The sequence below is a fragment of the Lampris incognitus genome, unplaced genomic scaffold, assembly GCF_029633865.1.
Source record: "Lampris incognitus isolate fLamInc1 unplaced genomic scaffold, fLamInc1.hap2 scaffold_58, whole genome shotgun sequence".
Lineage (NCBI taxonomy): Eukaryota > Metazoa > Chordata > Actinopteri > Lampriformes > Lampridae > Lampris > Lampris incognitus.
Genome location: NW_026611546.1, coordinates 903,619 through 914,714, shown reverse-complemented (window position 1 = coordinate 914,714; position 11,096 = coordinate 903,619).

The window sequence follows — 11,096 nt, the reverse complement described above, 5'->3', positions numbered from 1 at the left end:
CGACGAGAAAAGCAATTTCATCAAAAACAAACAAAACAAGAAAAATGAATCTATTCAACAAGTCTGCAACACGTCCTTAAGAGTTACATGATTTCACCCAATGTCAATGTGTAATTTCTCCAGTTCTGATCATTTTTTAGGTTTGTTGGTAGCTTGGTCAATGCCAAAACACAGTGAGATCTTTTTATGGCTTTAAACGCGTTTTCTCCTCGAGAGAAACATGATTTCACTAAAAACGTTATAGTTTAAACATGCCTGTTTGTACATGTGGGCAAACACTCAGAGCCTTAAGATAGGGGTTTCACCAATGTGTTTTTTGGTGAGAAACCTTCTATTTCAAGGTTCTGTGCGTTTTCAGACAAGTACAATATGTATTTATAGTGTTTCTCATGAAATCCCTCCTTTTAATGCATTTTCTCACAGAAAACGAGTCTCTCGCCATGGGAACATGGCTTTTTTGAAAAAGCATATTCTGGTCGAGAAATCGTGTTTTAAGCAATAAAAACGACTCCCGGCCTTATTTAGTTCACATTTGTACTTTTGGTAAGCTAGCCCGTATTCATAACGCACTAAACCTTTTTATCGCGTTAAACGCCTTTTCTCGACGAGAAAAGCACAATTTCATCAAAAACAAACAAAACAAGAAATATGAATCTATTCAACAAGTCTGCAACACGTCCTTAAGAGTTACATGATTTCACCCAATGTCAATATGTAATTTCTCCAGTTCTGATCATTTTTTAGGTTGTTGGTAGCTTGGTCAATGCCAAAACACAGTGAGATCTTTTTATGGCTTTAAACGCGTTTTCTCCTCGAGAGAAACATGATTTCACTAAAAACGTTATAGTTTAAACATGCCTGTTTGTACATGTGTGCAAACACTCAGAGCCTTAAGATAGGGGTTTCACCAATGTGTTTTTTGGTGAGAAACCTTCTATTTCAAGGTTCTGTGCGTTTTCAGACAAGTACAATATGTATTTATAGTGTTTCTCATGAAATCCCTCCTTTTAATGCATTTTCTCACAGAAAACGAGTCTCTCGCCATGGGAACATGGCTTTTTTGAAAAAGCATATTCTGGTCGAGAAATCGTGTTTTAAGCAATAAAAACGACTCCCGGCCTTATTTAGTTCACATTTGTACTTTTGGTAAGCTAGCCCGTATTCATAACGCACTAAACCTTTTTATCGCGTTAAACGCCTTTTCTCGACGAGAAAAGCAATTTCATCAAAAACAAACAAAACAAGAAAAATGAATCTATTCAACAAGTCTGCAACACGTCCTTAAGAGTTACATGATTTCACCCAATGTCAATATGTAATTTCTCCAGTTCTGATCATTTTTTAGGTTGTTGGTAGCTTGGTCAATGCCAAAACACAGTGAGATCTTTTTATGGCTTTAAACGCGTTTTCTCCTCGAGAGAAACATGATTTCACTAAAAACGTTATAGTTTAAACATGACTGTTTGTACATGTGTGCAAACACTCAGAGCCTTAAGATAGGGGTTTCACCAATGTGTTTTTTGGTGAGAAACCTTCTATTTCAAGGTTCTGTGCGTTTTCAGACAAGTACAATATGTATTTATAGTGTTTCTGATGAAATCCCTGCTTTTAATGCATTTTCTCACAGAAAACAAGTCTCTCGCCATGGGAACATGGCTTTTTTGAAAAAGCATATTCTGGTCGAGAAATCGTGTTTTAAGCAATAAAAACGACTCCCGGCCTTATTTAGTTCACATTTGTACTTTTGGTAAGCTAGCCCGTATTCATAACGCATTAAACCTTTTTATCGCGTTTAACGCCTTTTCTCGACGAGAAAAGCAATTTCATCAAAAACAAACAAAACAAGAAAAATGAATCTATTCAACAAGTCTGCAACACGTCCTTAAGAGTTACATGATTTCACCCAATGTCAATATGTAATTTCTCCAGTTCTGATCATTTTTTAGGTTGTTGGTAGCTTGGTCAATGCCAAAACACAGTGAGATCTTTTCATGGCTTTAAACGCGTTTTCTCCTCGAGAGAAACATGATTTCACTAAAAACGTTATAGTTTAAACATGCCTGTTTGTACATGTGTGCAAACACTCAGAGCCTTAAGATAGGGGTTTCACCAATGTGTTTTTTGGTGAGAAACCTTCTATTTCAAGGTTCTGTGCGTTTTCAGACAAGTACAATATGTATTTATAGTGTTTCTCATGAAATCCCTCCTTTTAATGCATTTTCTCACAGAAAACGAGTCTCTCGCCATGGGAACATGGCTTTTTTGAAAAAGCATATTCTGGTCGAGAAATCGTGTTTTAAGCAATAAAAACGACTCCCGGCCTTATTTAGTTCACATTTGTACTTTTGGTAAGCTAGCCCGTATTCATAACGCACTAAACCTTTTTATCGCGTTAAACGCCTTTTCTCGACGAGAAAAGCAATTTCATCAAAAACAAACAAAACAAGAAAAATGAATGTATTCAACAAGTCTGCAACACGTCCTTAAGAGTTACATGATTTCACCCAATGTCAATATGTAATTTCTCCAGTTCTGATCATTTTTTAGGTTGTTGGTAGCTTGGTCAATGCCAAAACACAGTGAGATCTTTTTATGGCTTTAAACGCGTTTTCTCCTCGAGAGAAACATGATTTCACTAAAAACGTTATAGTTTAACCATGCCTGTTTGTACATGTGTGCAAACACTCAGAGCCTTAAGATAGGGGTTTCACCAATGTGTTTTTTGGTGAGAAACCTTCTATTTCAAGGTTCTGTGCGTTTTCAGACAAGTACAATATGTATTTATAGTGTTTCTCATGAAATCCCTCCTTTTAATGCATTTTCTCACACAAAACGAGTCTCTCGCCATGGGAACATGGCTTTTTTGAAAAAGCACATTCTGGTCGAGATATCGTGTTTTAAGCAATAAATACGACTCCCGGCCTTATTTAGTTCACATTTGTACTTTTGGTAAGCTAGCCCGTATTCATAACGCACTAAACCTTTTTATCGCGTTAAACGCCTTTTCTCGACGAGAAAAGCAATTTCATCAAAAACAAACAAAACAAGAAAAATGAATCTATTCAACAAGTCTGCAACACGTCCTTAAGAGTTACATGATTTCACCCAATGTCAATGTGTAATTTCTCCAGTTCTGATCATTTTTTAGGTGGTTGGTAGCTTGGTCAATGCCAAAACACAGTGAGATCTTTTTATGGCTTTAAACGCGTTTTCTCCTCGAGAGAAACATGATTTCACTAAAAACGTTATAGTTTAAACATGCCTGTTTGTACATGTGTGCAAACACTCAGAGCCTTAAGATAGGGTTTTCACCAATGTGTTTTTTGGTGAGAAACCTTCTATTTCAAGGTTCTGTGCGTTTTCAGACAAGTACAATATGTATTTATAGTGTTTCTCATGAAATCCCTCCTTTTAATGCATTTTCTCACAGAAAACGAGTCTCTCGCCATGGGAACATGGCTTTTTTGAAAAAGCATATTCTGGTCGAGAAATCGTGTTTTAAGCAATAAAAACGACTCCCGGCCTTATTTAGTTCACATTTGTACTTTTGGTAAGCTAGCCCGTATTCATAACGCACTAAACCTTTTTATCGCGTTAAACGCCTTTTCTCGACGAGAAAAGCACAATTTCATCAAAAAAAAACAAAACAAGAAAAATGAATCTATTCAACAAGTCTGCAACACGTCCTTAAGAGTTACATGATTTCACCCAATGTCAATGTGTAATTTCTCCAGTTCTGATCATTTTTTAGGTTTGTTGGTAGCTTGGTCAATGCCAAAACACAGTGAGATCTTTTTATGGCTTTAAACGCGTTTTCTCCTCGAGAGAAACATGATTTCACTAAAAACGTTATAGTTTAAACATGCCTGTTTGTACATGTGTGCAAACACTCAGAGCCTTAAGATAGGGGTTTCACCAATGTGTTTTTTGGTGAGAAACCTTCAATTTCAAGGTTCTTTGCGTTTTCAGACAAGTACAATATGTATTTATAGTGTTTCTCATGAAATCCCTCCTTTTAATGCATTTTCTCACAGAAAACGAGTCTCTCGCCATGGGAACATGGCTTTTTTGAAAAAGCATATTCTGGTCGAGAAATCGTGTTTTAAGCAATAAAAACGACTCCCGGCCTTATTTAGTTCACATTTGTACTTTTGGTAAGCTAGCCCGTATTCATAACGCACTAAACCTTTTTATCGCGTTAAACGCCTTTTCTCGACGAGAAAAGCAATTTCATCAAAAACAAACAAAACAAGAAAAATGAATCTATTCAACAAGTCTGCAACACGTCCTTAAGAGTTACATGATTTCACCCAATGTCAATGTGTAATTTCTCCAGTTCTGATCATTTTTTAGGTTTGTTGGTACCTTGGTCAATGCCAAAACACAGTGAGATCTTTTTATGGCTTTAAACGCGTTTTCTCCTCGAGAGAAACATGATTTCACTAAAAACGTTATAGTTTAAACATGCCTGTTTGTACATGTGTGCAAACACTCAGAGCCTTAAGATAGGGGTTTCATCAATGTGTTTTTTGGTGAGAAACCTTCTATTTCAAGGTTCTGTGCGTTTTCAGACAAGTACAATATGTATTTATAGTGTTTCTCATGAAATCCCTCCTTTTAATGCATTTTCTCACAGAAAACGAGTCTCTCGCCATGGGAACATGGCTTTTTTGAAAAAGCATATTCTGGTCGAGAAATCGTGTTTTAAGCAATAAAAACGACTCCCGGCCTTATTTAGTTCACATTTGTACTTTTGGTAAGCTAGCCCGTATTCATAACGCACTAAACCTTTTTATCGCGTTAAACGCCTTTTCTCGACGAGAAAAGCAATTTCATCAAAAACAAACAAAACAAGAAAAATGAATCTATTCAACAAGTCTGCAACACGTCCTTAAGAGTTACATGATTTCACCCAATGTCAATGTGTAATTTCTCCAGTTCTGATCATTTTTTAGGTTGTTGGTAGCTTGGTCAATGCCAAAACACAGTGAGATCTTTTTATGGCTTTAAACGCGTTTTCTCCTCGAGAGAAACATGATTTCACTAAAAACGTTATAGTTTAAACATGCCTGCTTGTACATGTGTGCAAACACTCAGAGCCTTAAGATAGGGGTTTCACCAATGTGTTTTTTGGTGAGAAACCTTCTATTTCAAGGTTCTGTGCGTTTTCAGACAAGTACAATATGTATTTATAGTGTTTCTCATGAAATCCCTCCTTTTAATGCATTTTCTCACAGAAAACGAGTCTCTCGCCATGGGAACATGGCTTTTTTGAAAAAGCATATTCTGGTCGAGAAATCGTGTTTTAAGCAATAAAAACGACTCCCGGCCTTATTTAGTTCACATTTGTACTTTTGGTAAGCTAGCCCGTATTCATAACGCACTAAACCTTTTTATCGCGTTAAACGCCTTTTCTCGACGAGAAAAGCACAATTTCATCAAAAACAAACAAAACAAGAAAAATGAATCTATTCAACAAGTCTGCAACACGTCCTTAAGAGTTACATGATTTCACCCAATGTCAATATGTAATTTCTCCAGTTCTGATCATTTTTTAGGTTGTTGGTAGCTTGGTCAATGCCAAAACACAGTGAGATCTTTTTATGGCTTTAAACGCGTTTTCTCCTCGAGAGAAACATGATTTCACTAAAAACGTTATAGTTTAAACATGCCTGTTTGTACATGTGTGCAAACACTCAGAGCCTTAAGATAGGGGTTTCACCAATGTGTTTTTTGGTGAGAAACCTTCTATTTCAAGGTTCTGTGCGTTTTCAGACAAGTACAATATGTATTTATAGTGTTTCTCATGAAATCCCTCCTTTTAATGCATTTTCTCACAGAAAACGAGTCTCTCGCCATGGGAACATGGCTTTTTTGAAAAAGCATATTCTGGTCGAGAAATCGTGTTTTAAGCAATAAAAACGACTCCCGGCCTTATTTAGTTCACATTTGTACTTTTGGTAAGCTAGCCCGTATTCATAACGCACTAAACCTTTTTATCGCGTTAAACGCCTTTTCTCGACGAGAAAAGCACAATTTCATCAAAAAAAAAAAAAACAAGAAAAATGAATCTATTCAACAAGTCTGCAACACGTCCTTAAGAGTTACATGATTTCACCCAATGTCAATGTGTAATTTCTCCAGTTCTGATCATTTTTTAGGTTTGTTGGTAGCTTGGTCAATGCCAAAACACAGTGAGATCTTTTTATGGCTTTAAACGCGTTTTCTCCTCGAGAGAAACATGATTTCACTAAAAACGTTATAGTTTAAACATGCCTGTTTGTACATGTGTGCAAACACTCAGAGCCTTAAGATAGGGGTTTCACCAATGTGTTTTTTGGTGAGAAACCTTCAATTTCAAGGTTCTTTGCGTTTTCAGACAAGTACAATATGTATTTATAGTGTTTCTCATGAAATCCCTCCTTTTAATGCATTTTCTCACAGAAAACGAGTCTCTCGCCATGGGAACATGGCTTTTTTGAAAAAGCATATTCTGGTCGAGAAATCGTGTTTTAAGCAATAAAAACGACTCCCGGCCTTATTTAGTTCACATTTGTACTTTTGGTAAGCTAGCCCGTATTCATAACGCACTAAACCTTTTTATCGCGTTAAACGCCTTTTCTCGACGAGAAAAGCAATTTCATCAAAAACAAACAAAACAAGAAAAATGAATCTATTCAACAAGTCTGCAACACGTCCTTAAGAGTTACATGATTTCACCCAATGTCAATGTGTAATTTCTCCAGTTCTGATCATTTTTTAGGTTTGTTGGTACCTTGGTCAATGCCAAAACACAGTGAGATCTTTTTATGGCTTTAAACGCGTTTTCTCCTCGAGAGAAACATGATTTCACTAAAAACGTTATAGTTTAAACATGCCTGTTTGTACATGTGTGCAAACACTCAGAGCCTTAAGATAGGGGTTTCATCAATGTGTTTTTTGGTGAGAAACCTTCTATTTCAAGGTTCTGTGCGTTTTCAGACAAGTACAATATGTATTTATAGTGTTTCTCATGAAATCCCTCCTTTTAATGCATTTTCTCACAGAAAACGAGTCTCTCGCCATGGGAACATGGCTTTTTTGAAAAAGCATATTCTGGTCGAGAAATCGTGTTTTAAGCAATAAAAACGACTCCCGGCCTTATTTAGTTCACATTTGTACTTTTGGTAAGCTAGCCCGTATTCATAACGCACTAAACCTTTTTATCGCGTTAAACGCCTTTTCTCGACGAGAAAAGCAATTTCATCAAAAACAAACAAAACAAGAAAAATGAATCTATTCAACAAGTCTGCAACACGTCCTTAAGAGTTACATGATTTCACCCAATGTCAATGTGTAATTTCTCCAGTTCTGATCATTTTTTAGGTTGTTGGTAGCTTGGTCAATGCCAAAACACAGTGAGATCTTTTTATGGCTTTAAACGCGTTTTCTCCTCGAGAGAAACATGATTTCACTAAAAACGTTATAGTTTAAACATGCCTGCTTGTACATGTGTGCAAACACTCAGAGCCTTAAGATAGGGGTTTCACCAATGTGTTTTTTGGTGAGAAACCTTCTATTTCAAGGTTCTGTGCGTTTTCAGACAAGTACAATATGTATTTATAGTGTTTCTCATGAAATCCCTCCTTTTAATGCATTTTCTCACAGAAAACGAGTCTCTCGCCATGGGAACATGGCTTTTTTGAAAAAGCATATTCTGGTCGAGAAATCGTGTTTTAAGCAATAAAAACGACTCCCGGCCTTATTTAGTTCACATTTGTACTTTTGGTAAGCTAGCCCGTATTCATAACGCACTAAACCTTTTTATCGCGTTAAACGCCTTTTCTCGACGAGAAAAGCACAATTTCATCAAAAACAAACAAAACAAGAAAAATGAATCTATTCAACAAGTCTGCAACACGTCCTTAAGAGTTACATGATTTCACCCAATGTCAATATGTAATTTCTCCAGTTCTGATCATTTTTTAGGTTGTTGGTAGCTTGGTCAATGCCAAAACACAGTGAGATCTTTTTATGGCTTTAAACGCGTTTTCTCCTCGAGAGAAACATGATTTCACTAAAAACGTTATAGTTTAAACATGCCTGTTTGTACATGTGTGCAAACACTCAGAGCCTTAAGATAGGGGTTTCACCAATGTGTTTTTTGGTGAGAAACCTTCTATTTCAAGGTTCTGTGCGTTTTCAGACAAGTACAATATGTATTTATAGTGTTTCTCATGAAATCCCTCCTTTTAATGCATTTTCTCACAGAAAACGAGTCTCTCGCCATGGGAACATGGCTTTTTTGAAAAAGCATATTCTGGTCGAGAAATCGTGTTTTAAGCAATAAAAACGACTCCCGGCCTTATTTAGTTCACATTTGTACTTTTGGTAAGCTAGCCCGTATTCATAACGCACTAAACCTTTTTATCGCGTTAAACGCCTTTTCTCGACGAGAAAAGCACAATTTCATCAAAAAAAAAAAAAACAAGAAAAATGAATCTATTCAACAAGTCTGCAACACGTCCTTAAGAGTTACATGATTTCACCCAATGTCAATGTGTAATTTCTCCAGTTCTGATCATTTTTTAGGTTTGTTGGTAGCTTGGTCAATGCCAAAACACAGTGAGATCTTTTTATGGCTTTAAACGCGTTTTCTCCTCGAGAGAAACATGATTTCACTAAAAACGTTATAGTTTAAACATGCCTGTTTGTACATGTGTGCAAACACTCAGAGCCTTAAGATAGGGGTTTCACCAATGTGTTTTTTGGTGAGAAACCTTCTATTTCAAGGTTCTGTGCGTTTTCAGACAAGTACAATATGTATTTATAGTGTTTCTCATGAAATCCCTCCTTTTAATGCATTTTCTCACAGAAAACGAGTCTCTCGCCATGGGAACATGGCTTTTTTGAAAAAGCATATTCTGGTCGAGAAATCGTGTTTTAAGCAATAAAAACGACTCCCGGCCTTATTTAGTTCACATTTGTACTTTTGGTAAGCTAGCCCGTATTCATAACGCACTAAACCTTTTCATCGCGTTAAACGCCTTTTCTCGACGAGAAAAGCAATTTCATCAAAAACAAACAAAACAAGAAAAATGAATCTATTCAACAAGTCTGCAACACGTCCTTAAGAGTTACATGATTTCACCCAATGTCAATGTGTAATTTCTCCAGTTCTGATCATTTTTTAGGTTTGTTGGTACCTTGGTCAATGCCAAAACACAGTGAGATCTTTTTATGGCTTTAAACGCGTTTTCTCCTCGAGAGAAACATGATTTCACTAAAAACGTTATAGTTTAAACATGCCTGTTTGTACATGTGTGCAAACACTCAGAGCCTTAAGATAGGGTTTTCACCAATGTGTTTTTTGGTGAGAAACCTTCTATTTCAAGGTTCTGTGCGTTTTCAGACAAGTACAATATGTATTTATAGTGTTTCTCATGAAATCCCTCCTTTTAATGCATTTTCTCACAGAAAACGAGTCTCTCGCCATGGGAACATGGCTTTTTTGAAAAAGCATATTCTGGTCGAGAAATCGTGTTTTAAGCAATAAAAACGACTCCCGGCCTTATTTAGTTCACATTTGTACTTTTGGTAAGCTAGCCCGTATTCATAACGCACTAAACCTTTTTATCGCGTTAAACGCCTTTTCTCGACGAGAAAAGCAATTTCATCAAAAACAAACAAAACAAGAAAAATGAATCTATTCAACAAGTCTGCAACACGTCCTTAAGAGTTACATGATTTCACCCAATGTCAATGTGTAATTTCTCCAGTTCTGATCATTTTTTAGGTTTGTTGGTAGCTTGGTCAATGCCAAAACACAGTGAGATCTTTTTATGGCTTTAAACGCGTTTTCTCCTCGAGAGAAACATGATTTCACTAAAAACGTTATAGTTTAAACATGCCTGTTTGTACATGTGTGCAAACACTCAGAGCCTTAAGATAGGGGTTTCACCAATGTGTTTTTTGGTGAGAAACCTTCTATTTCAAGGTTCTGTGCGTTTTCAGACAAGTACAATATGTATTTATAGTGTTTCTCATGAAATCCCTCCTTTTAATGCATTTTCTCACAGAAAACGAGTCTCTCGCCATGGGAACATGGCTTTTTTGAAAAAGCATATTCTGGTCGAGAAATCGTGTTTTAAGCAATAAAAACGACTCCCGGCCTTATTTAGTTCACATTTGTACTTTTGGTAAGCTAGCCCGTATTCATAACGCACTAAACCTTTTTATCGCGTTAAACGCCTTTTCTCGACGAGAAAAGCACAATTTCATCAAAAACAAACAAAACAAGAAATATGAATCTATTCAACAAGTCTGCAACACGTCCTTAAGAGTTACATGATTTCACCCAATGTCAATATGTAATTTCTCCAGTTCTGATCATTTTTTAGGTTGTTGGTAGCTTGGTCAATGCCAAAACACAGTGAGATCTTTTTATGGCTTTAAACGCGTTTTCTCCTCGAGAGAAACATGATTTCACTAAAAACGTTATAGTTTAAACATGCCTGTTTGTACATGTGTGCAAACACTCAGAGCCTTAAGATAGGGGTTTCACCAATGTGTTTTTTGGTGAGAAACCTTCTATTTCAAGGTTCTGTGCGTTTTCAGACAAGTACAATATGTATTTATAGTGTTTCTCATGAAATCCCTCCTTTTAATGCATTTTCTCACAGAAAACGAGTCTCTCGCCATGGGAACATGGCTTTTTTGAAAAAGCATATTCTGGTCGAGAAATCGTGTTTTAAGCAATAAAAACGACTCCCGGCCTTATTTAGTTCACATTTGTACTTTTGGTAAGCTAGCCCGTATTCATAACGCACTAAACCTTTTTATCGCGTTAAACGCCTTTTCTCGACGAGAAAAGCAATTTCATCAAAAACAAACAAAACAAGAAAAATGAATCTATTCAACAAGTCTGCAACACGTCCTTAAGAGTTACATGATTTCACCCAATGTCAATATGTAATTTCTCCAGTTCTGATCATTTTTTAGGTTGTTGGTAGCTTGGTCAATGCCAAAACACAGTGAGATCTTTTTATGGCTTTAAACGCGTTTTCTCCTCGAGAGAAACATGATTTCACTAAAAACGTTATAGTTTAAACATGACT